Source organism: Lampetra planeri, chromosome 1, assembly GCF_965212315.1.
Source record: "Lampetra planeri chromosome 1, kcLamPlan1.2.h2, whole genome shotgun sequence".
Lineage (NCBI taxonomy): Eukaryota > Metazoa > Chordata > Hyperoartia > Petromyzontiformes > Petromyzontidae > Lampetra > Lampetra planeri.
The window spans coordinates 33,011,987-33,036,519 of record NC_136107.1 but is presented as its reverse complement, the minus strand read 5'-3'; the positions used below and the strand labels follow the sequence as shown (position 1 = coordinate 33,036,519).

General features: G+C 41.4%; 14 non-coding genes across 14 annotated transcripts; all 14 read right to left on the bottom strand.

Annotated features, from left to right (window-relative positions):
* Positions 1–1,208: 1,208 nt before the first annotated feature.
* On the bottom strand, positions 1,209–1,372 carry LOC144723593 (U1 spliceosomal RNA). Its single transcript, XR_013586231.1, has one exon. It is a non-coding gene; the product is annotated as a U1 spliceosomal RNA (small nuclear RNA).
* A 1,514-nt stretch (positions 1,373–2,886) lies between these two features.
* Positions 2,887–3,050, bottom strand: LOC144723587 (U1 spliceosomal RNA). The gene has a single exon (XR_013586229.1). It is a non-coding gene; the product is annotated as a U1 spliceosomal RNA (small nuclear RNA).
* Positions 3,051–4,477: 1,427 nt separating this feature from the next.
* LOC144723540 (U1 spliceosomal RNA) lies at positions 4,478–4,641 on the bottom strand. Its single transcript, XR_013586217.1, has one exon. It is a non-coding gene; the product is annotated as a U1 spliceosomal RNA (small nuclear RNA).
* A 1,912-nt stretch (positions 4,642–6,553) lies between these two features.
* On the bottom strand, positions 6,554–6,717 carry LOC144723536 (U1 spliceosomal RNA). The gene has a single exon (XR_013586212.1). It is a non-coding gene; the product is annotated as a U1 spliceosomal RNA (small nuclear RNA).
* A 1,079-nt stretch (positions 6,718–7,796) lies between these two features.
* LOC144723532 (U1 spliceosomal RNA) lies at positions 7,797–7,960 on the bottom strand. The gene has a single exon (XR_013586211.1). It is a non-coding gene; the product is annotated as a U1 spliceosomal RNA (small nuclear RNA).
* Positions 7,961–10,145: 2,185 nt separating this feature from the next.
* Positions 10,146–10,309, bottom strand: LOC144723527 (U1 spliceosomal RNA). The gene has a single exon (XR_013586209.1). It is a non-coding gene; the product is annotated as a U1 spliceosomal RNA (small nuclear RNA).
* Positions 10,310–12,226: 1,917 nt separating this feature from the next.
* LOC144723660 (U1 spliceosomal RNA) lies at positions 12,227–12,390 on the bottom strand. The gene has a single exon (XR_013586253.1). It is a non-coding gene; the product is annotated as a U1 spliceosomal RNA (small nuclear RNA).
* Positions 12,391–13,477: 1,087 nt separating this feature from the next.
* Positions 13,478–13,641, bottom strand: LOC144723671 (U1 spliceosomal RNA). The gene has a single exon (XR_013586256.1). It is a non-coding gene; the product is annotated as a U1 spliceosomal RNA (small nuclear RNA).
* A 1,925-nt stretch (positions 13,642–15,566) lies between these two features.
* LOC144723522 (U1 spliceosomal RNA) lies at positions 15,567–15,730 on the bottom strand. Its single transcript, XR_013586208.1, has one exon. It is a non-coding gene; the product is annotated as a U1 spliceosomal RNA (small nuclear RNA).
* A 1,898-nt stretch (positions 15,731–17,628) lies between these two features.
* On the bottom strand, positions 17,629–17,792 carry LOC144723517 (U1 spliceosomal RNA). The gene has a single exon (XR_013586207.1). It is a non-coding gene; the product is annotated as a U1 spliceosomal RNA (small nuclear RNA).
* A 1,901-nt stretch (positions 17,793–19,693) lies between these two features.
* Positions 19,694–19,857, bottom strand: LOC144723512 (U1 spliceosomal RNA). Its single transcript, XR_013586205.1, has one exon. It is a non-coding gene; the product is annotated as a U1 spliceosomal RNA (small nuclear RNA).
* A 1,078-nt stretch (positions 19,858–20,935) lies between these two features.
* On the bottom strand, positions 20,936–21,099 carry LOC144723509 (U1 spliceosomal RNA). The gene has a single exon (XR_013586202.1). It is a non-coding gene; the product is annotated as a U1 spliceosomal RNA (small nuclear RNA).
* Positions 21,100–23,023: 1,924 nt separating this feature from the next.
* LOC144723507 (U1 spliceosomal RNA) lies at positions 23,024–23,187 on the bottom strand. The gene has a single exon (XR_013586201.1). It is a non-coding gene; the product is annotated as a U1 spliceosomal RNA (small nuclear RNA).
* Positions 23,188–24,265: 1,078 nt separating this feature from the next.
* LOC144723502 (U1 spliceosomal RNA) lies at positions 24,266–24,429 on the bottom strand. The gene has a single exon (XR_013586199.1). It is a non-coding gene; the product is annotated as a U1 spliceosomal RNA (small nuclear RNA).
* Positions 24,430–24,533: the final 104 nt, after the last annotated feature.

Here is a 24,533-nt window from a genome sequence, read left to right as displayed (position 1 = left end):
CCTCCATGATGCTGCACACGAGCTAAATTTCATCACCACGGTGGACGTCATTATTCTCGACCACCAAAGCCATCATCGCTTCAAGCCACGTGTCCTGGGCCACTTCCACTTTAACTTCTTGAACGGTCAATTTGATATGTTTAACATAATCCATGTGGTAATATTTTTGTCTCATTGTCATGCCGACTGTGCATATTCTCAATGATTATTTGCAATCGTTCCATTTTCATCTCATCCATATGTCTTAAGAGGCAAAAGACGTTATTTTGAAAATATACTTCCGAGCACAAAGGCATGTTGTGCGTGATTTTTCTTCCTTTTAAATACATGCTGGTGGGCTCCCTAATAGAGGAAAGAGAATGCCACGATCATGAGACCTGGCTCAGTGCAAACAATAAAATAATGATTTCAAATCAAGATTTTTTTTCTTACGTATGAAATGTGATGATAAAAAGCAATTTGTTAAGCGAAGATATTTATGATGCTCATTTTTATGTTTAAATAATGAAACGCAGCTGAAAGAATAATTGTGACTAAAGCTTTGTGGTGGATAACGTTGGCGCTATGTGTTTGGTTAACTGTGCTGATTTTGTTTTCACTGTGTAACTTGCGTGTTAAACCAGCAGGTGCTCACACTTGACTCTGGTTAATCAGTGACGCGCGGTGAGATAATACACTGAGGGGGGCGTGGACTCACTGAGGGCGAACAGATGTGATAGCTGCCTCCCCTGGTGCTTTTTAATTGCAGTTTCATGACGAGACCAGCGAGCCTGAATATCTGTATACACGTACGTGAAAAAAGTATGGAAGGCGAGGAAATGAAATGGTCTACAAACATTACATTGGTGACATACTGAGATAGTAACAGGCACGCGCTTATTGCCCGCGCTCCATCCAGTTACTGAGTGAGGGGTTGCACAATCAGAGGGGAGGCTGAGCTCGTCGCTGCCTCACCTCTCGTTTCTTCCTGTATGTGCAGTGGAGCTTCGCAAATTTAGTAAAAAAAAATATTGGAATCGTACAGAAATGACATTTATAACACAGATAAGTGGAAAAATCGTAATATTTATTTTATTCTTACTTTTCACAACAGTTATTTTCGAGTATTACAGGTGAGGCTCTGGCTCCCCTGCCCGCACGTCACTGTGGTTAATATTAACAGCAAGACGCGTACTGTACATTAATTATTCTATTTTTCCTTAAAAATTCGGGGGATAGCGCGAACGCAGTCCCCCAGTATCACAAATTATACAGTCGAGTTTCCCGCATTTGGGGAAATCGCAGGGGTCAACCCACCCGCAGTGCAATGGATGAGCCTCGCCCTGGGAGGACCACCTAAGTGATCATGGTGCCTCCCCTGTCAGGTAAGTATGAGTTGGGCTGATCCCACTATCCATATATGACCCAGAACCCTGTACCTCTACGCTATGGGCCCTCAAAAAGCTTTTACGTGACGATAATTATAAAAGTTAAATATTAAATACCGTTGTTTTACAATGAGAATAAAATGTTACTCAATTATACACTAGTTTGAAAAAGGAACATTTATGTTAGCTGAACGTTAACAAATGAAATCTATAAAGGCATTCTGGGTACTGTTGGTTCAAGTAGAGTTGTCATTTTAGAGGTTTTACCTTCGGTTAACGAAGTAATTATTTTCAGAAAAGCAGGCTGACCAGCAGAGGGCAGTGCATGGCGATTGTTGGACTGTGCGCAGAAATAACAAGGCAGGAGTACAGGAATACTCCGCAATTTCACGAAAAATTACGTTAAGCGAACTCTGAGTTCTCATAAACATTTTGTAAGTCCCCGACCCCACCTCCTGAATCAGCAGCAGACCATGCTTTCCCACCTGATGACGGGCGCTTGTGTTGCGCCCGAAACGTCGTCATTTATTATATTTTATACCTACGTGACTTTACCGAAAAAACCAAAGAGTAAGCGATTTTCATTTAGTGCTTTAATGCATTTTTCAAGGAAACACCCGATCAAAAAGTCATGAAAAATACCACTAATGCCACAATGTCAAATAATTTGTTCATTCAAGATGTCTTCGTATGAAATGTAATGATAAAAATCAATTTGTTAAGAAAAGTTATTTATCATGCTCATTTTTATGTTTAAATAATGAAACGCAGCTGAAAGCATAATTGTGTGTAAAGCTGCTAAATGCATTGTGGTGGATAACGTTGGCTCTATGTTTGGTTAATTGTGCTGAATTTGTTTTCACGGAGTAATTTGCGTGTTAAACCAGCAGGTGCTCAAACTTTAATTTGGTTAATCAGTGACTTGCGGTGAGATTCAAACACTGAGGGGGCGTGGACGCACTGAGGGGGGCGTGTTAGACACGTTCCCCTCCGTGAGGCAGATGTGATAGCTGCCTCCCCTGGTGCTTTTTCATTGCAGTTTCATGACGAGACCAGCGAGCCTAAATATATTTATACACGTACGTGAAATACGTTACCTGGAGTATGGAGGGCGAGGACATGAAATGAAGGGGTCTTCAAACATTACATTGGTGACATACTGAGATAGTAACAGGCACGCGCTTATTGGCCGCGCTCCATCCAGTTACTGAGTGAGGGGTTGCACAATCAGAGGGGAGGCTGAGCTCGTCGCTGCCTCACCTCTCGTTTCTTCCTGTATGTGCAGCGGAGCTTCGCAAATTTAGTAAAAAAAAATATTGGAATCGTACAGAAATGACATTTATAACACAGATAAGTGGAAAAATCGCAATATTTATTTTATTCTTACTTTTCACAACAGTTATTTTCGTTGGAGTATTACAGGTGAGGCTCTGGCTCCCCTGCCCGCACGTCACTGTGGTTAATATTAACAGCAAGACGCGTACTGTACATGAATTATTCTATTTTTTCCTTAAAAATTCGGGGGATAGCGCGAACGCAGTCCCCCAGTATCACAAATTATACAGTCGAGTTTCCCGCATTTGGGGAAATCGCAGGGGTCAACCCACCCGCAGTGCAATGGATGAGCCTCGCCCTGGGAGGACCACCTAAGTGATCATGGTGCCTCCCCTGTCAGGTAAGTATGAGTTGGGATGCTTCCACTATCCTTATATGAGGTAAAACCCTGTACCTCTATTCTATGGGCACCTATAAAGCTTTTACGTGGCGATACTTAAAAATGCTAAATAAAGAAACACCGTCGTTTAATAGACTATCAATAACACGTTACGGAAATATATACTTACGCATTTGGAAAGTAAAATTTTTGTTAACTAAGGCATCGTTTACGAGTAAAATTCTCAATAGCATTCTGGGTAATGCTGACTCAAGATAAGTTTCCATTTAAGAGGGTTAACCCTCAGTTACGGAAGTAATTTTATTTTTTAAATGCCACAACTATAACTAGGCACCGTTCTTACTATAATAAATATTTTCATCAACTGATATAATTCATAGCCATTGACAGCGAACTTTTAGGCTTGGCTCTGCATTCACATGGACATTTCACCCGCTTTGTGCCGATCAGATAAGCAGGGCTACGGGGTGACCAGCAGAGGGCAGTGAATGGCGATTGTTGGACGATGAGCAGAAAGAACCGATCCCCGCAATAGTCAAGGAATCCGCAGCTATTTTACTCTAAATTACTTCAATAGAACTCTAAGTTCTCATAGAAATTATGTTGAAATCAGAGGGTTTTGCCTGTCAGCCCAATGCCACCGTCTGCCAGTCCCCCCCCCCCCGCCTCCCGTGATCTCACCAGCCCATCCAGATGCATCGCGGCTGGCCGAGGGGGTGAGTGTGGCTCCGACCCCCAGGTGTCTGGGTTTTTGTTGGTTGCCAATGAACCTCCATCTCCTGAGACTCCTCCATCTGCGGAGATTCATCAGCTCTGCTCCTTCTTCTGGGCAGTTGAGGGCACCACTGACCAACATGATCATGGTGTCACCCCAGTCAGGCAAGTTTAAGGAGAGTTGCCAACTCCTCGATGTATCCAAACCCTGTGCCTCGCTCCATGGGCCCTTCTGAAGTAGTTAAATAACGATAATTAAATAAGTTTAGAGAGGATTTAATTGATTCATAATTGGTTTCTTTTGGGATGGGTCATGGAAGAATCCGTTGTTAAACCCTTATGATGACACCCAATTTGACACGTCGTGATAGCCGACGTATAAAATATAAATTGGCAAAGCGAAGTTATTTATAATACACATTGTAAGGTTTGTGTAATTAAACGCAGTTGAAAGCGTATTTGCGTATAAAGCTCAAAAGGCATTGCGGATTACGTTGGCTCAAGGTGTTTGGTCAATTGCGCTGAATTTGTTTTCATGGTGTAATTGTTGTGTTAAACCACCAGATTGCTCAGCTTTACGCCAATTGGTAATCATCAACTGGTCTGCAAGACTGAAATAAAAAAAAATAATTGTGTAGCCCATTCATTTTAACAAAAGACCTCAAACCGGTTTAAGCAATTTTTGTTGCAGCACCACAAGCACATTTTTTTCTTTAAAATTCGGGGGATAGCGCGAACGCAGTCCCCCAGTACCACAAATTATACAGTCGAGTTTCCCGCATTTGGGGAAATCGCAGGGGTCAACCCACCCGCAGTGCAATGGATGAGCCTCGCCCTGGGAGGACCACCTAAGTGATCATGGTGCCTCCCCTGTCAGGTAAGTATGAGTTGGACTGCTCCCACTATCCTTATATGAGGTAAAACCCTGTACCTCTACTCTATGGGCGCCTTTAAAGCTTTTACATGGCGATACTTAAAAGTAAAAAATAAAACACCGTCGTTTCAAAACCAAAAATAACACCTAATGAAAAAAAACCACTTACTTGGAAAGTTAACATTTCGGTCAGCTAAAGCACAATTTACGAGAAATATCCGCAATAGCATTATGGATAATGTCGACTCAAGAGCATTAGAGGTTTCAACCCTCAGTTCCGGAAGTAATTGGAAACGATTAAGCTAACATACTACGCCCGAGACGAGATTTTACTGTTGATGCCATGGTATTATTTAGTTGTTCTTATTTACCACAATATAGTAAGGACATCATAAACCCATAGTACTCATAGCCAGTCACAGGGGACATTCAGGCTTGGCACTGAACTCACATGTCCGCCACGGTCACGAGGGCTTTTCGTGTGGCCACTTCGCCTCGTCAGATAAGTCGAGCAGCTACGAGCTGAACAGCAGAGGGCAGTGCATCACGGTTGTTGTAAGAACGGATATGCACTTCAAATGTCTCTCACATTTCAGATTAAAACATCTTTTAGATTAGATGGCATAAGAATAAATGTATCGTAAGCCGCCATCACCCCAACACAGCCCATAAGTAAGGTTGTCACATTCACAATTATTTACTATTCGCAGCAAGTACTCGACTTTGCCCGGAAAAAAAAACATTTTTTATTCAAAACTTGTCTTCTCTTAATAAAACATAAAATATACATACGCAAGTATCAAGCTATTATAAAAGTCCGGCTTTACGATTTTCCATTTGTTCGTAAACCAAATGATAAGAGTCTTACAGAAGGCCTGAATCAAAAAGTTATAGAAAGTGGGTGGTAGTTGATTGAAAAGGTTTCCAAAATTGTCGAACCTAACCCCCCACCTTCAAAAATGTTTTTTCCACCCCCACCCAATTTTTATTATGTCGGTATATATATCTACACACGCTACAGTAGTATCTAGTGACTCTACAGTAGTATATACTGACTTGTAACTACTGACTACAGTAGTAGCTATTGACTATATAGTAGTAACTACTGACTATAGTAGTACCTACTTGCTCTATAGTAGTATCTACCGACTCTGCAGTAGTATCTACTGACTCTACAGTTTCTTATTCCTTTACGCTATGGGCTCTTAATAACTTTTAAATGACGATGGATGAAAACGTGATATAAATAAATCACTTCCATTTTACAACAAGAAAAACATACACTATGTTGCAAAGCAAATTTTACAATCATGCTATTAGCTGAAACCATAATTTATTAGTGAAAATCCCCAAAGCATTGGGGGTAACGTATCAAGGCAAAGAGCCGTTGGCATATTAGTGGGGTTATCTTCAGTTCTGGAGGTAATTGTATGTTATAAAACTAATATGCAATACAGTATTACGACAATGATTCGACTTTACTCGTTCATCCTTTTGGGATTTTGCCAATGTCGAGTTCTGATAGCCACGAGAATATAATTCGTGTACTTTTGGTTTTCATCTGTTGAAGTAAAGAAAGACCACATTGGCTAACTATATGGTCCACAATTTGGGTTGCGCGGCCACAATCGCACCGTGGCTTGTCTTTAATGTTCTATGCGTGAAGGAGATGGAGGCATCAGTCTGTTTATGGTCTGATGCGGTTGAGGTACAGCAGTGTCTTTGAGGACAAGTATCAGTGTTCTGGGTATGATGCTTTAACGTAATCCCCACAATGGTAGCAGCTCCATAAAGAGTTTGGAAGAAAAATATTGCTCAGTTTTACGCCAATAAATTATCGCCAAGTTGCTTGTGTAGTCCCATTCATATTAAACAAAGAACAGAAACCAACAAAAATTGCTAACCTTTTATTTCTTAAATATTCGGGGGATAGCGCGAACGCAGTCCCCCAGTACCACAAATTATACAGTCGAGTTTCCCGCATTTGGGGAAATCGCAGGGGTCAACCCACCCGCAGTGCAATGGATGAGCCTCGCCCTGGGAGGACCACCTAAGTGATCATGGTGCCTCCCCTGTCAGGTAAGTATGAGTTGGGATGCTCCCACTATCGCTATATGAACTAAAACCCTGTATCTCTACGCTATGGGCGCCTATAAAGCTTTTACGTGGCGATTCCCATTAGATAATTAAGCAGGGCTACGGGGTGACCATCAGAGGGCAGTGCATGGCGATTGTTGGACGATGAGCAGAAAGAACCGATCCCCGCAATAGTCCAGGAATCCGCAGCTATTTTACTCTAAATTACTTGAATAGAACTCTAAGTTCTCATAGAAATTATGTTAAAATCAGAGGGTTTTGCCTGTCAGCCCAATGCCACCGTCTGCCAGTCCCTCCCGCCTCCCGTGATCTCACCAGCCCATCCAGATGCATTGCGGCTGGCCGAAGGGGTGAGTGTGGTGCCGACCCCCAGGTGTCTGGGTCTTTGTTGGTTGCCGGTGAACCTCCATCTCCTGAGACTCCTCCATCTGCGGAGATTCATCAGCTCTGCTCCCTTCTTCTGAGCAGTTGAGGGCACCACTGACCAACATGATCATGGTGTCACCCCTGTCAGGCAAGTTTAAGGAGAGTTGCCAACTCCTCTATGTATCCAAACCCTGTGCCTCGCTCCATGGGCCCTTCTGAAGTAGTTAAATAACGATAATTAAATAAGTTTAGAGAGGATTTAATTGATTCATAATTGGTTTCTTTTGGGATGGGTCATGGAAGAATCCGTTGTTAAACCCTTATGATGACACCCAATTTGACACGTCGTGATAGCCGACGTATAAAATATAAATTGGCAAAGCGAAGTTATTTATAATACACATTGTAAGGTTTGTGTAATTAAACGCAGTTGAAAGCGTATTTGCGTATAAAGCTCAAAAGGCATTGCGGATTACGTTGGCTCAAGGTGTTTGGTCAATTGCGCTGAATTTGTTTTCATGGTGTAATTGTTGTGTTAAACCACCAGATTGCTCAGCTTTACGCCAATTGGTAATCATCAACTGGTCTGCAAGACTGAAATTAAAAAAAATAATTGTGTAGCCCACTCATTTTAACAAGACCTCAAACTGCTCTAAGCAATTTTTGTCAAAAGCACCACAAACCTATTTTTTTCTTAAAAATTCGGGGGATAGCGCGAACGCAGTCCCCCAGTACCACAAATTATACAGTCGAGTTTCCCGCATTTGGGGAAATCGCAGGGGTCAACCCACCCGCAGTGCAATGGATGAGCCTCGCCCTGGGAGGACCACCTAAGTGATCATGGTGCCTCCCCTGTCAGGTAAGTATGAGTTGGGCTGCTCCCACTATCCCTATATGACTCAGAACCCTGTACCTTCTACTCTATGGGCCCTCGAAAAACTTTTACGTGGCGATACTTTAGCGTTTTTTCTAAATAAACACCGTTGTTTAAAAACCAAAAATATCAAGTCATGGAAAAAGACACTTACTTGGAAGGTTAACATTTAGGTTAGCTAAAGCACAATTTACGAAAAAAATTCCACAGTAGCATTCTGGGTAATGTTGACTCAGGAGCAGTTGCCATATTAGAGGTTTCAACCCTCAGTTCCGGAAGTAATTGGAAACGATTAAGCTAACATATTACGCCCGAGGCGAGATTTTACTATTGATGCCATGGTATTATTTCGTTGTTCTTATTTACCACACTATAGTAAGGGCATCATAAACCGATAGTACTCATAGCCAGCCACAGGGGACATTCAGGCTTGGCACTGAACTCACATGTCAACCACGGTCACGAGGGCTTTTAGTGTGGCCACGTCGCCTCGTCAGATAAGTCGAGCAGCTACGAGCTGAACAGCAGAGGGCAGTGCATCACGGTTGTTGTAAGAACGGATATGCACTTCAAATGTCTCTCACATTTCAGATTAAAACATCTTTTAGATTAGATGGCATAAGAATAAATGTATCGTAAGCCGCCATCACCCCAACACAGCCCATAAGTAAGGTTGTCACATTCACAATTATTTACTATTCGCAGCAAGTACTCGACTTTGCCCGGAAAAAAAGCATTTTTTATTCAAAACTTGTCTTCTCTTAATAAAACATAAAATATCCATACGCAAGTATCAAGCTATTATAAAAGTCCGGCTTTACGATTTTCCATTTGTTCGTAAACCAAATGATAAGAGTCTTACAGAAGGCCTGAATCAAAAAGTTATAGAAAGTGGGTGGTAGTTGATTGAAAAGGTTTCCAAAATTGTCGAACCTAACCCCCCACCTTCAAAAATGTTTTTTCCACCCCCACCCAATTTTTATTATGTCGGTATATATATCTACACACGCTACAGTAGTATCTAGTGACTCTACAGTAGTATATACTGACTTGTAACTACTGACTACAGTAGTAGCTATTGACTATATAGTAGTAACTACTGACTATAGTAGTACCTACTTGCTCTATAGTAGTATCTACCGACTCTGCAGTAGTATCTACTGACTCTACAGTTCCTTATTCCTTTACGCTATGGGCTCTTAATAACTTTTAAATGACGATGGATGAAAACGTGATATAAATAAATCAATCTTAATTTTAGAACTTTCGTGACTGCAGGAATTATTATTTGGTTCTTTCGGTTAAGTCACGTCTAAAGATAAAATAATAATAAATTAAATTAAATAATAGAATACGACGTTTCGATTGCAACACAAGCAATCATCATAATACCTGATGATGATTGCTTGTGTTGCAATCGAAACGTCGTATTCTATTATTTAATTTAATTTATTATTATTTTATCTTTAGACGTGACTTAACCGAAAGAACCAAATAATAAATAAATCACTTCCATTTTACAACAAGAAAAACATACACTATGTTGCAAAGCAAATTTTACAATCATGCTATTAGCTGAAACCATAATTTATTAGTGAAAATCCACAAAGCATTGGGGGTAATGTATCAAGGCAAAGAGCCGTTGGCATATTAGTGGGGTTATCTTCAGTTCTGGAGGTAATTGTATGTTATAAAACTAATATGCAATACAGTATTACGACAATGATTCGACTTTACTCGTTCATCCTTTTGGGATTTTGCCAATGTCGAGTTCTGATAGCCACGAGAATATAATTCGTGTACTTTTGGTTTTCATCGGTTGAAGTAAAGAAAGACCACATTGGCTAACTATATGGTCCACAATTGGGTTGCGCGGCCACAATCGGCACCGTGGCTTGTCTTTAATGTTCTATGCGTGAAGGAGATGGAGGCATCAGTCTGTTTATGGTCTGATGCGGTTGAGGTACAGCAGTGTCTTTGAGGACAAGTATCAGTGTTCTGGGTATGATGCTTTAACGTAATCCCCACAATGGTAGCAGCTCCATAAAGAGTTTGGAAGAAAAATATTGCTCAGTTTTACGCCAATAAATTATCGCCAAGTTGCTTGTGTAGTCCCATTCATATTAAACAAAGAACAAAAACCAACAAAAATTGCTAACCTTTTATTTCTTAAATATTCGGGGGATAGCGCGAACGCAGTCCCCCAGTACCACAAATTATACAGTCGAGTTTCCCGCATTTGGGGAAATCGCAGGGGTCAACCCACCCGCAGTGCAATGGATGAGCCTCGCCCTGGGAGGACCACCTAAGTGATCATGGTGCCTCCCCTGTCAGGTAAGTATGAGTTGGGCTGCTCCCACTATCCCTATATGACTCAGAACCCTGTACCTTCTACTCTATGGGCCCTCAAAAAGCTTTTACGTGGCGATACTTTAGCGTTTTTTCTAAATAAACACCGTTGTTTAAAAACCAAAAAGATCAAGTCATGGAAAAAGACACTTACTTGGAAGGTTAACATTTAGGTTAGCTAAAGCACAATTTACGAAAAAAATTCCACAGTAGCATTCTGGGTAATGTTGACTCAGGAGCAGTTGCCATATTAGAGGTTTCAACCCTCAGTTCCAGAAGTAATTGGAAACGATTAAGCTAACATATTACGCCCGAGGCGAGATTTTACTATTGATGCCATGGTATTATTTCGTTGTTCTTATTTACCACACTATAGTAAGGGCATCATAAACCGATAGTACTCATAGCCAGCCACAGGGGACATTCAGGCTTGGCACTGAACTCACATGTCCACCACGGTCAAGAGGGCTTTTAGTGTGGCCACGAACGCCTCGTCAGATAAGTCGAGCAGCTACGAGCTGAACAGCAGAGGGCAGTGCATCACGGTTGTTGTTTGAACGGATATGCACTTCAAATGTCTCTCACATTTCAGATTAAAACATCTTTTAGATTATATGGCATAAGAATAAATGTATCGTAAGCCGCCATCACCCCAACACAGCCCATAAGTAAGGTTGTCACATTCACAATTATTTACTATTCGCAGCAAGTACTCGACTTTGCCCGGAAAAAAAAGCATTTTTTATTCAAAACTTGTCTTCTCTTAATAAAACATAAAATATCCATACGCAAGTATCAAGCTATTATAAAAGTCCGGCTTTACGATTTTCCATTTGTTCGTAAACCAAATGATAAGAGTCTTACAGAAGGCCTGAATCAAAAAGTTATAGAAAGTGGGTGGTAGTTGATTGAAAAGGTTTCCAAAATTGTCGAACCTAACCCCCCACCTTCAAAAATGTTTTTTCCACCCCCACCCAATTTTTATTATGTCGGTATATATATCTACACACGCTACAGTAGTATCTAGTGACTCTACAGTAGTATCTACTGACTTGTAATTACTGACTACAGTAGTAGCTATTGACTATATAGTAGTAACTACTGACTATAGTAGTACCTACTTGCTCTATAGTAGTATCTACCGACTCTGCAGTAGTATCTACTGACTCTACAGTTTCTTATTCCTTTACGCTATGGGCTCTTAATAACTTTTAAATGACGATGGATGAAAACGTGATATAAATAAATCACTTCCATTTTACAACAAGAAAAACATACACTATGTTGCAAAGCAAATTTTACAATCATGCTATTAGCTGAAACCATAATTTATTAGTGAAAATCCCCAAAGCATTGGGGGTAATGTATCAAGGCAAAGAGCCGTTGGCATGTTATCTTCAGTTCTGGAGGTAATTGTATGTTATAAAACTAATATACAATACAGTATTACGACAATGATTCGACTTTACTCGTTCATCCTTTTGGGATTTTGCCAATGTCGAGTTCTGATAGCAACGAGAATATAATTCGTGTACTTTTGGTTTTCATCTGTTGAAGTAAAGAAAGACCACATTGGCTAACTATATGGTCCACAATTTGGGTTGCGCGGCCACAATCGCACCGTGGCTCGTCTTTAATGTTCTATGCGTGAAGGAGATGGAGGCATCAGTCTGTTTATGGTCTGATGCGGTTGAGGTACAGCAGTGTCTTTGAGGACAAGTATCAGTGTTCTGGGTATGATGCTTTAACGTAATCCCCACAATGGTAGCAGCTCCATAAAGAGCTTGGAAGAAAAATATTGCTCAGTTTTACGCCAATAAATTATCGCCAAGTTGCTTGTGTAGTCCCATTCATATTAAACAAAGAACAGAAACCAACAAAAATTGCTAACCTTTTATTTCTTAAATATTCGGGGGATAGCGCGAACGCAGTCCCCCAGTACCACAAATTATACAGTCGAGTTTCCCGCATTTGGGGAAATCGCAGGGGTCAACCCACCCGCAGTGCAATGGATGAGCCTCGCCCTGGAAGGACCACCTAAGTGATCATGGTGCCTCCCCTGTCAGGTAAGTATGAGTTGGGATGCTCCCACTATCGCTATATGAACTAAAACCCTGTATCTCTACGCTATGGGCGCCTATAAAGCTTTTACGTGGCGATGCCCATTAGATAATTAAGCAGGGCTACGGGGTGACCATCAGAGGGCAGTGCATGGCGATTGTTGGACGATGAGCAGAAAGAACCGATCCCCGCAATAGTCCAGGAATCCGCAGCTATTTTACTCTAAATTACTTGAATAGAACTCTAAGTTCTCATAGAAATTATGTTAAAATCAGAGGGTTTTGCCTGTCAGCCCAATGCCACCGTCTGCCAGTCCCCCCCGCCTCCCGTGATCTCACCAGCCCATCCAGATGCATTGCGGCTGGCCGAAGGGGTGAGTGTGGTGCCGACCCCCAGGTGTCTGGGTCTTTGTTGGTTGCCGGTGAACCTCCATCTCCTGAGACTCCTCCATCTGCGGAGATTCATCAGCTCTGCTCCCTTCTTCTGAGCAGTTGAGGGCACCACTGACCAACATGATCATGGTGTCACCCCTGTCAGGCAAGTTTAAGGAGAGTTGCCAACTCCTCTATGTATCCAAACCCTGTGCCTCGCTCCATGGGCCCTTCTGAAGTAGTTAAATAACGATAATTAAATGAGTTTAGAGAGGATTTAATTGATTCATAATTGGTTTCTTTTGGGATGGGTCATGGAAGAATCCGTTGTTAAACCCTTATGATGACACCCAATTTGACACGTCGTGATAGCCGACGTATAAAATATAAATTGGCAAAGCGAAGTTATTTATAATACACATTGTAAGGTTTGTGTAATTAAACGCAGTTGAAAGCGTATTTGCGTATTTGCGTATAAAGCTCAAAAGGCATTGCGGATTACGTTGGCTCAAGGTGTTTGGTCAATTGCGCTGAATTTGTTTTCATGGTGTAATTGTTGTGTTAAACCACCAGATTGCTCAGCTTTACGCCAATTGGTAATCATCAACTGGTCTGCAAGACTGAAATTAAAAAAAATAATTGTGTAGCCCACTCATTTTAACAAGACCTCAAACTGCTCTAAGCAATTTTTGTCAAAAGCACCACAAACCTATTTTTATCTTAAAAATTCGGGGGATAGCGCGAACGCAGTCCCCCAGTACCACAAATTATACAGTCGAGTTTCCCGCATTTGGGGAAATCGCAGGGGTCAACCCACCCGCAGTGCAATGGATGAGCCTCGCTCTGGGAGGACCACCTAAGTGATCATGGTGCCTCCCCTGTCAGGTAAGTATGAGTTGGGCTGCTCCCACTATTCCTATATGACTCAGAACCCTGTACCTTCTACTCTATGGGCCCTCGAAAAGCTTTTACGTGGCGATACTTTAGCGTTTTTTTTAAATAAACACCGTTGTTTAAAAACCAAAAAGATCATGTCATGGAAAAAGACACTTACTTGGAAGGTTACCATTTAGGTTAGCTAAAGCACAATTTACGAAAAAAATTCCACAGTAGCATTCTGGGTAATGTTGACTCAGGAGCAGTTGCCACATTAGAGGTTTCAACCCTCAGCTCCGGGAGTAATTGCAAACGATTAAGCAAACATACTACGACCGAGGCTAGACTTTACTATTGATGCCATGGTATTATTTCGTTGTTCTTATTTACCACAATATAGTAAGGACATCATAAACCCATAGTACTCATAGCCAGTCACAGGGGACATTCAGGCTTGGCACTGAACTCACATGTCCGCCACGGTCACGAGGGCTTATCGTGTTGCCACGTCGCCTCGTCAGATAAGTCGATCAGCTACGATCTGAACAGCAGAGGGCAGTGCATCACGGTTGTTGTAAGAACGGATATGCACTTCAAATGTCTCTCACATTTCAGATTAAAACATCTTTTAGATTAGATGGCATAAGAATAAATGTATCGTAAGCCGCCATCACCCCAACACAGCCCATAAGTAAGGTTGTCACATTCACAATTATTTACTATTCGCAGCAAGTACTTGACTTTGCCCGGAAAAAAAAACATTTTTTATTCAAAACTTGTCTTCTCTTAATAAAACATAAAATATCCATACGCAAGTATCAAGCTATTATAAAAGTCCGGCTTTACGATTTTCCATTTGTTCGTAAACCAAATGATAAGAGTCTTACAGAAGGCCTGAATCAAAAAGTTATAGAAAGTGGGTGGTAGTTGATTGAAAAGGTTTCCAAAATTGTCGAACCTAACCCCCCACCTTCAAAAATGTTTTTTTCCACCCCCACCCAATTTTTATTATGTCGGTATATATATCTACACACGCTACAGTAGTATCTAGTGACTCTACAGTAGTATATACTGACTTGTAACTACTGACTACAGTAGTAGCTATTGACTATATAGTAGTAACTACTGACTATAGTAGTACCTACTTGCTCTATAGTAGTATCTACCGACTCTGCAGTAGTATCTACTGACTCTACAGTTTCTTATTCCTTTACGCTATGGGCTCTTAATAACTTTTAAATGACGATGGATGAAAACGTGATATAAATAAATCACTTCCATTTTACAACAAGAAAAACATACACTATGTTGCAAAACAAATTTTACAATCATGCTATTAGCTGAAACCATAATTTATTAGTGAAAATCCCCAAAGCATTGGGGGTAATGTATCAAGGCAAAGAGCCGTTGGCATATTAGTGGGGTTATCTTCAGTTCTGGAGGTAATTGTATGTTATAAAACTAATATGCAATACAGTATTACGACAATGATTCGACTTTACTCGTTCATCCTTTTGGGATTTTGCCAATGTCGAGTTCTGATAGCCACGAGAATATAATTCGTGTACTTTTGGTTTTCATCGGTTGAAGTAAAGAAAGACCACATTGGCTAACTATATGGTCCACAATTGGGTTGCGCGGCCACAATCGCACCGTGGCTTGTCTTTAATGTTCTATGCGTGAAGGAGATGGAGGCATCAGTCTGTTTATGGTCTGATGCGGTTGAGGTACAGCAGTGTCTTTGAGGACAAGTATCAGTGTTCTGGGTATGATGCTTTAACGTAATCCCCACAATGGTAGCAGCTCCATAAAGAGTTTGGAAGAAAAATATTGCTCAGTTTTACGCCAATAAATTATCGCCAAGTTGCTTGTGTAGTCCCATTCATATTAAACAAAGAACAAAAACCAACAAAAATTGCTAACCTTTTATTTCTTAAATATTCGGGGGATAGCGCGAACGCAGTCCCCCAGTACCACAAATTATACAGTCGAGTTTCCCGCATTTGGGGAAATCGCAGGGGTCAACCCACCCGCAGTGCAATGGATGAGCCTCGCCCTGGGAGGACCACCTAAGTGATCATGGTGCCTCCCCTGTCAGGTAAGTATGAGTTGGGATGCTCCCACTATCCCTATATGACTCAGAACCCTGTACCTTCTACTCTATGGGCCCTCGAAAAGCTTTTTTCTAAATAAACACCGTTGTTTAAAAACCAAAAAGATCAAGTCATGGAAAAAGACACTTACTTGGAAGGTTAACATTTAGGTTAGCTAAAGCACAATTTACGAGAAAAATTCCACAGTAGCATTCTGGGTAATGTTGACTCAGGAGCAGTTGCCATATTAGAGGTTTCAACCCTCAGTTCCGGAAGTAATTGGAAACGATTAAGCTAACATATTACGCCCGAGGCGAGATTTTACTATTGATGCCATGGTATTATTTCGTTGTTCTTATTTACCACACTATAGTAAGGGCATCATAAACCGATAGTACTCATAGCCAGCCACAGGGGACATTCAGGCTTGGCACTGAACTCACATGTCCGCCACGGTCACGAGGGCTTTTAGTGTGGCCACGTCGCCTCGTCAGATAAGTCGAGCAGCTACGAGCTGAACAGCAGAGGGCAGTGCATCACGGTTGTTGTAAGAACGGATATGCACTTCAAATGTCTCTCACATTTCAGATTAAAACATCTTTTAGATTAGATGGCATAAGAATAAATGTATCGTGAGCCGCCATCACCCCAACACAGCCCATAAGTAAGGTTGTCACATTCACAATTATTTACTATTCGCAGCAAGTACTCGACTTTGCCCGGAAAAAAAAACATTTTTTATTCAAAACTTGTCTTCTCTTAATAAAACATAAAATATCCATACGCAAGTATCAAGCTATTATAAAAGTCCGGCTTTACGATTTTCCATTTGTTCGTAAACCAAATGATAAGAGTCTTACAGAAGGCCTGAATCAAAAAGTTATAGAAAGTGGGTGGTAGTTGATTGAAAAGGTTTCCAAAATTGTCGAACCTAACCCCCCACCTTCAAAAATGTTTTTTCCACCCCCACCCAATTTTTATTATGTCGGTATATATATCTACACACGCTACAGTAGTATCTAGTGACTCTACAGTAGTATCTACTGACTTGTAACTACTGACTACAGTAGTAGCTATTGACTATATAGTAGTAACTACTGACTATAGTACCTACTTGCTCTATAGTAGTATCTACCGACTCTGCAGTAGTATCTACTAACTCTACAGTTTCTTATTCCTTTACGCTATGGGCTCTTAATAACTTTTAAATGACGATGGATGAAAACGTGATATAAATAAATCACTTCCATTTTACAACAAGAAAAACATACACTATGTTGCAAAGCAAATTTTACAATCATGCTATTAGCTGAAACCATAATTTATTAGTGAAAATCACCAAAGCATTGGGGGTAATGTATCAAGGCAAAGAGCCGTTGGCATATTAGTGGGGTTATCTTCAGTTCTGGAGGTAATTGTATGTTATAAAACTAATATGCAATACAGTATTACGACAATGATTCGACTTTACTCGTTCATCCTTTTGGGATTTTGCCAATGTCGAGTTCTGATAGCCACGAGAATATAATTCGTGTACTTTTGGTTTTCATCGGTTGAAGTAAAGAAAGACCACATTGGCTAACTATATGGTCCACAATTGGGTTGCGCGGCCACAATCGCACCGTGGCTTGTCTTTAATGTTCTATGCGTGAAGGAGATGGAGGCATCAGTCTGTTTATGGTCTGATGAGGTTGAGGTACAGCAGTGTCTTTGAGGACAAGTATCAGTGTTCTGGGTATGATGCTTTAACGTAATCCCCACAATGGTAGCAGCTCCATAAAGAGTTTGGAAGAAAAATATTGCTCAGTTTTACGCCAATAAATTATCGCCAAGTTGCTTGTGTAGTCCCATTCATATTAAACAAAGAACAAAAACCAACAAAAATTGCTAACCTTTTATTTCTTAAATATTCGGGGGATAGCGCGAACGCAGTCCCCCAGTACCACAAATTATACAGTCGAGTTTCCCGCATTTGGGGAAATCGCAGGGGTCAACCCACCCGCAGTGCAATGGATGAGCCTCGCCCTGGGAGGACCACCTAAGTGATCATGGTGCCTCCCCTGTCAGGTAAGTATGAGTTGGGCTGCTCCCACTATCCCTATATGACTCAGAACCCTGTACCTTCTACTCTATGGGCCCTCGAAAAGCTTTTTCTAAATAAACACCGTTGTTTAAAAACCAAAAAGATCAAGTCATGGAAAAAGACACTTACTTGGAAGGTTAACATTTAGGTTAGCTAAAGCACAATTTACGAAAAAAATTCCACAGTAGCATTCTGGGTAATGTTGACTCAGGAGCAGTTGCCATATTAGAGGTTTCAACCCTCAGTTCCGGAAGTAATTGGAAACGATTAAGCTAACATATTACGCCCGAGGCGAGATTTTACTATTGATGCCATGGTATTATTTCGTTGTTCTTATTTACCACACTATAGTAAGGGCATCATAAACCGATAGTACTCATAGCCAGCCACAGGGGACATTCAGGCTTGGCACTGAACTCACATGTCCGCCACGGTCACGAGGGCTTTTAGTGTGGCCACGTCGCCTCGTCAGATAAGTCGAGCAGCTACGAGCTGAACAGCAGAGGGCAGTGCATCACGGTTGTTGTAAGAACGGATATGCACTTCAAATGTCTCTCACATTTCAGATTAAAACATCTTTTAGATTAGATGGCATAAGAATAAATGTATCGTAAGCCGCCATCACCCCAACACAGCCCATAAGTAAGGTTGTCACATTCACAATTATTTACTATTCGCAGCAAGTACTCGACTTTGCCCGGAAAAAAAAGCATTTTTTATTCAAAACTTGTCTTATCTTAATAAAACATAAAATATCCATACGCAAGTATCAAGCTATTATAAAAGTCCGGCTTTACGATTTTCCATTTGTTCGTAAACCAAATGATAAGAGTCTTACAGAAGGCCTGAATCAAAAAGTTATAGAAAGTGGGTGGTAGTTGATTGAAAAGGTTTCCAAAATTGTCGAACCTAACCCCCCACCTTCAAAAATGTTTTTTCCACCCCCACCCAATTTTTATTATGTCGGTATATATATCTACACACGCTACAGTAGTATCTAGTGACTCTACAGTAGTATATACTGACTTGTAACTACTGACTACAGTAGTAGCTATTGACTATATAGTAGTAACTACTGACTATAGTACCTACTTGCTCTATAGTAGTATCTACCGACTCTGCAGTAGTATCTACTGACTCTACAGTTTCTTATTCCTTTACGCTATGGGCTCTTAATAACTTTTAAATGACGATGGATGAAAACGTGATATAAATAAATCACTTCCATTTTACAACAAGAAAAACATACACTATGTTGCAAAGCAAATTTTACAATCATGCTATTAGCTGAAACCATAATTTATTAGTGAAAATCCCCAAAGCATTGGGGGTAATGTATCAAGGCAAAGAGCCGTTGGCATATTAGTGGGGTTATCTTCAGTTCTGGAGGTAATTGTATGTTATAAAACTAATATGCAATACAGTATTACGACAATGATTCGACTTTACTCGTTCATCCTTTTGGGATTTTGCCAATGTCGAGTTCTGATAGCCACGAGAATATAATTCGTGTACTTTTGGTTTTCATCGGTTGAAGTAAAGAAAGACCACATTGGCTAACTATATGGTCCACAATTGGGTTGCGCGGCCACAATCGCACCGTGGCTTGTCTTTAATGTTCTATGCGTGAAGGAGATGGAGGCATCAGTCTGTTTATGGTCTGATGCGGTTGAGGTACAGCAGTGTCTTTGAGGACAAGTATCAGTGTTCTGGGTATGATGCTTTAACGTAATCCCCACAATGGTAGCAGCTCCATAAAGAGTTTGGAAGAAAAATATTGCTCAGTTTTACGCCAATAAATTATCGCCAAGTTGCTTGTTTGTGTAGTCCCATTCATATTAAACAAAGAACAAAAACCAACAAAAATTGCTAACCTTTTATTTCTTAAACATTCGGGGGATAGCGCGAACGCAGTCCCCCAGTACCACAAATTATACAGTCGAGTTTCCCGCATTTGGGGAAATCGCAGGGGTCAACCCACCCGCAGTGCAATGGATGAGCCTCGCCCTGGGAGGACCACCTAAGTGATCATGGTGCCTCCCCTGTCAGGTAAGTATGAGTTGGGATGCTCCCACTATCGCTATATGAACTAAAACCCTGTATCTCTACGCTATGGGCGCCTATAAAGCTTTTACGTGGCGATTCCCATTAGATAATTAAGCAGGGCTACGGGGTGACCATCAGAGGGCAGTGCATGGCGATTGTTGGACGATGAGCAGAAAGAACCGATCCCCGCAATAGTCCAGTTTCCGCAGCTATTTTACTCTAAATTACTTGAATAGAACTCTAAGTTCTCATAGAAATTATGTTAAAATCAGAGGGTTTTGCCTGTCAGCCCAATGCCACCGTCTGCCAGTCCCCCCCGCCTCCCGTGATCTCACCAGCCCATCCAGATGCATTGCGGCTGGCCGAAGGGGTGAGTGTGGTGCCGACCCCCAGGTGTCTGGGTCTTTGTTGGTTGCCGGTGAACCTCCATCTCCTGAGACTCCTCCATCTGCGGAGATTCATCAGCTCTGCTCCCTTCTTCTGAGCAGTTGAGGGCACCACTGACCAACATGATCATGGTGTCACCCCTGTCAGGCAAGTTTAAGGAGAGTTGCCAACTCCTCTATGTATCCAAACCCTGTGCCTCGCTCCATGGGCCCTTCTGAAGTAGTTAAATAACGATAATTAAATAAGTTTAGAGAGGATTTAATTGATTCATAATTGGTTTCTTTTGGGATGGGTCATGGAAGAATCCGTTGTTAAACCCTTATGATGACACCCAATTTGACACGTCGTGATAGCCGACGTATAAAATATAAATTGGCAAAGCGAAGTTATTTATAATACACATTGTAAGGTTTGTGTAATTAAACGCAGTTGAAAGCGTATTTGCGTATAAAGCTCAAAAGGCATTGCGGATTACGTTGGCTCAAGGTGTTTGGTCAATTGCGCTGAATTTGTTTTCATGGTGTAATTGTTGTGTTAAACCACCAGATTGCTCAGCTTTACGCCAATTGGTAATCATCAACTGGTCTGCAAGACTGAAATTAAAAAAAATAATTGTGTAGCCCACTCATTTTAACAAGACCTCAAACTGCTCTAAGCAATTTTTGTCAAAAGCACCACAAACCTATTTTTTTCTTAAAAATTCGGGGGATAGCGCGAACGCAGTCCCCCAGTACCACAAATTATACAGTCGAGTTTCCCGCATTTGGGGAAATCGCAGGGGTCAACCCACCCGCAGTGCAATGGATGAGCCTCGCCCTGGGAGGACCACCTAAGTGATCATGGTGCCTCCCCTGTCAGGTAAGTATGAGTTGGGCTGCTCCCACTATCCCTATATGACTCAGAACCCTGTACCTTCTACTCTATGGGCCCTCGAAAAACTTTTACGTGGCGATACTTTAGCGTTTTTTCTAAATAAACACCGTTGTTTAAAAACCAAAAATATCAAGTCATGGAAAAAGACACTTACTTGGAAGGTTAACATTTAGGTTAGCTAAAGCACAATTTACGAAAAAAATTCCACAGTAGCATTCTGGGTAATGTTGACTCAGGAGCAGTTGCCATATTAGAGGTTTCAACCCTCAGTTCCGGAAGTAATTGGAAACGATTAAGCTAACATATTACGCCCGAGGCGAGATTTTACTATTGATGCCATGGTATTATTTCGTTGTTCTTATTTACCACACTATAGTAAGGGCATCATAAACCGATAGTACTCATAGCCAGCCACAGGGGACATTCAGGCTTGGCACTGAACTCACATGTCCGCCACGGTCACGAGGGCTTTTAGTGTGGCCACGTCGCCTCGTCAGATAAGTCGAGCAGCTACGAGCTGAACAGCAGAGGGCAGTGCATCACGGTTGTTGTAAGAACGGATATGCACTTCAAATGTCTCTCACATTTCAGATTAAAACATCTTTTAGATTAGATGGCATAAGAATAAATGTATCGTAAGCCGCCATCACCCCAACACAGCCCATAAGTAAGGTTGTCACATTCACAATTATTTACTATTCGCAGCAAGTACTCGACTTTGCCCGGAAAAAAAAGCATTTTTTATTCAAAACTTGTCTTATCTTAATAAAACATAAAATATCCATACGCAAGTATCAAGCTATTATAAAAGTCCGGCTTTACGATTTTCCATTTGTTCGTAAACCAAATGATAAGAGTCTTACAGAAGGCCTGAATCAAAAAGTTATAGAAAGTGGGTGGTAGTTGATTGAAAAGGTTTCCAAAATTGTCGAACCTAACCCCCCACCTTCAAAAATGTTTTTTCCACCCCCACCCAATTTTTATTATGTCGGTATATATATCTACACACGCTACAGTAGTATCTAGTGACTCTACAGTAGTATATACTGACTTGTAACTACTGACTACAGTAGTAGCTATTGACTATATAGTAGTAACTACTGACTATAGTACCTACTTGCTCTATAGTAGTATCTACCGACTCTGCAGTAGTATCTACTGACTCTACAGTTTCTTATTCCTTTACGCTATGGGCTCTTAATAACTTTTAAATGACGATGGATGAAAACGTGATATAAATAAATCACTTCCATTTTACAACAAGAAAAACATACACTATGTTGCAAAGCAAATTTTACAATCATGCTATTAGCTGAAACCATAATTTATTAGTGAAAATCCCCAAAGCATTGGGGGTAATGTATCAAGGCAAAGAGCCGTTGGCATATTAGTGGGGTTATCTTCAGTTCTGGAGGTAATTGTATGTTATAAAACTAATATGCAATACAGTATTACGACAATGATTCGACTTTACTCGTTCATCCTTTTGGGATTTTGCCAATGTCGAGTTCTGATAGCCACGAGAATATAATTCGTGTACTTTTGGTTTTCATCGGTTGAAGTAAAGAAAGACCACATTGGCTAACTATATGGTCCACAATTGGGTTGCGCGGCCACAATCGCACCGTGGCTTGTCTTTAATGTTCTATGCGTGAAGGAGATGGAGGCATCAGTCTGTTTATGGTCTGATGCGGTTGAGGTACAGCAGTGTCTTTGAGGACAAGTATCAGTGTTCTGGGTATGATGCTTTAACGTAATCCCCACAATGGTAGCAGCTCCATAAAGAGTTTGGAAGAAAAATATTGCTCAGTTTTACGCCAATAAATTATCGCCAAGTTGCTTGTTTGTGTAGTCCCATTCATATTAAACAAAGAACAAAACCAACAAAAATTGCTAACCTTTTATTTCTTAAACATTCGGGGGATAGCGCGAACGCAGTCCCCCAGTACCACAAATTATACAGTCGAGTTTCCCGCATTTGGGGAAATCGCAGGGGTCAACCCACCCGCAGTGCAATGGATGAGCCTCGCCCTGGGAGGACCACCTAAGTGATCATGGTGCCTCCCCTGTCAGGTAAGTATGAGTTGGGATGCTCCCACTATCGCTATATGAACTAAAACCCTGTATCTCTACGCTATGGGCGCCTATAAAGCTTTTACGTGGCGATTCCCATTAGATAATTAAGCAGGGCTACGGGGTGACCATCAGAGGGCAGTGCATGGCGATTGTTGGACGATGAGCAGAAAGAACCGATCCCCGCAATAGTCCAGTTTCCGCAGCTATTTTACTCTAAATTACTTGAATAGAACTCTAAGTTCTCATAGAAATTATGTTAAAATCAGAGGGTTTTGCCTGTCAGCCCAATGCCACCGTCTGCCAGTCCCCCCCGCCTCCCGTGATCTCACCAGCCCATCCAGATGCATTGCGGCTGGCCGAAGGGGTGAGTGTGGTGCCGACCCCCAGGTGTCTGGGTCTTTGTTGGTTGCCGGTGAACCTCCATCTCCTGAGACTCCTCCATCTGCGGAGATTCATCAGCTCTGCTCCCTTCTTCTGAGCAGTTGAGGGCACCACTGACCAACATGATCATGGTGTCACCCCTGTCAGGCAAGTTTAAGGAGAGTTGCCAACTCCTCTATGTATCCAAACCCTGTGCCTCGCTCCATGGGCCCTTCTGAAGTAGTTAAATAACGATAATTAAATAAGTTTAGAGAGGATTTAATTGATTCATAATTGGTTTCTTTTGGGATGGGTCATGGAAGAATCCGTTGTTAAACCCTTATGATGACACCCAATTTGACACGTCGTGATAGCCGACGTATAAAATATAAATTGGCAAAGCGAAGTTATTTATAATACACATTGTAAGGTTTGTGTAATTAAACGCAGTTGAAAGCGTATTTGCGTATAAAGCTCAAAAGGCATTGCGGATTACGTTGGCTCAAGGTGTTTGGTCAATTGCGCTGAATTTGTTTTCATGGTGTAATTGTTGTGTTAAACCACCAGATTGCTCAGCTTTACGCCAATTGGTAATCATCAACTGGTCTGCAAGACTGAAATTAAAAAAAATAATTGTGTAGCCCACTCATTTTAACAAGACCTCAAACTGCTCTAAGCAATTTTTGTCAAAAGCACCACAAACCTATTTTTTTCTTAAAAATTCGGGGGATAGCGCGAACGCAGTCCCCCAGTACCACAAATTATACAGTCGAGTTTCCCGCATTTGGGGAAATCGCAGGGGTCAACCCACCCGCAGTGCAATGGATGAGCCTCGCCCTGGGAGGACCACCTAAGTGATCATGGTGCCTCCCCTGTCAGGTAAGTATGAGTTGGGCTGCTCCCACTATCCCTATATGACTCAGAACCCTGTACCTTCTACTCTATGGGCCCTCGAAAAACTTTTACGTGGCGATACTTTAGCGTTTTTTCT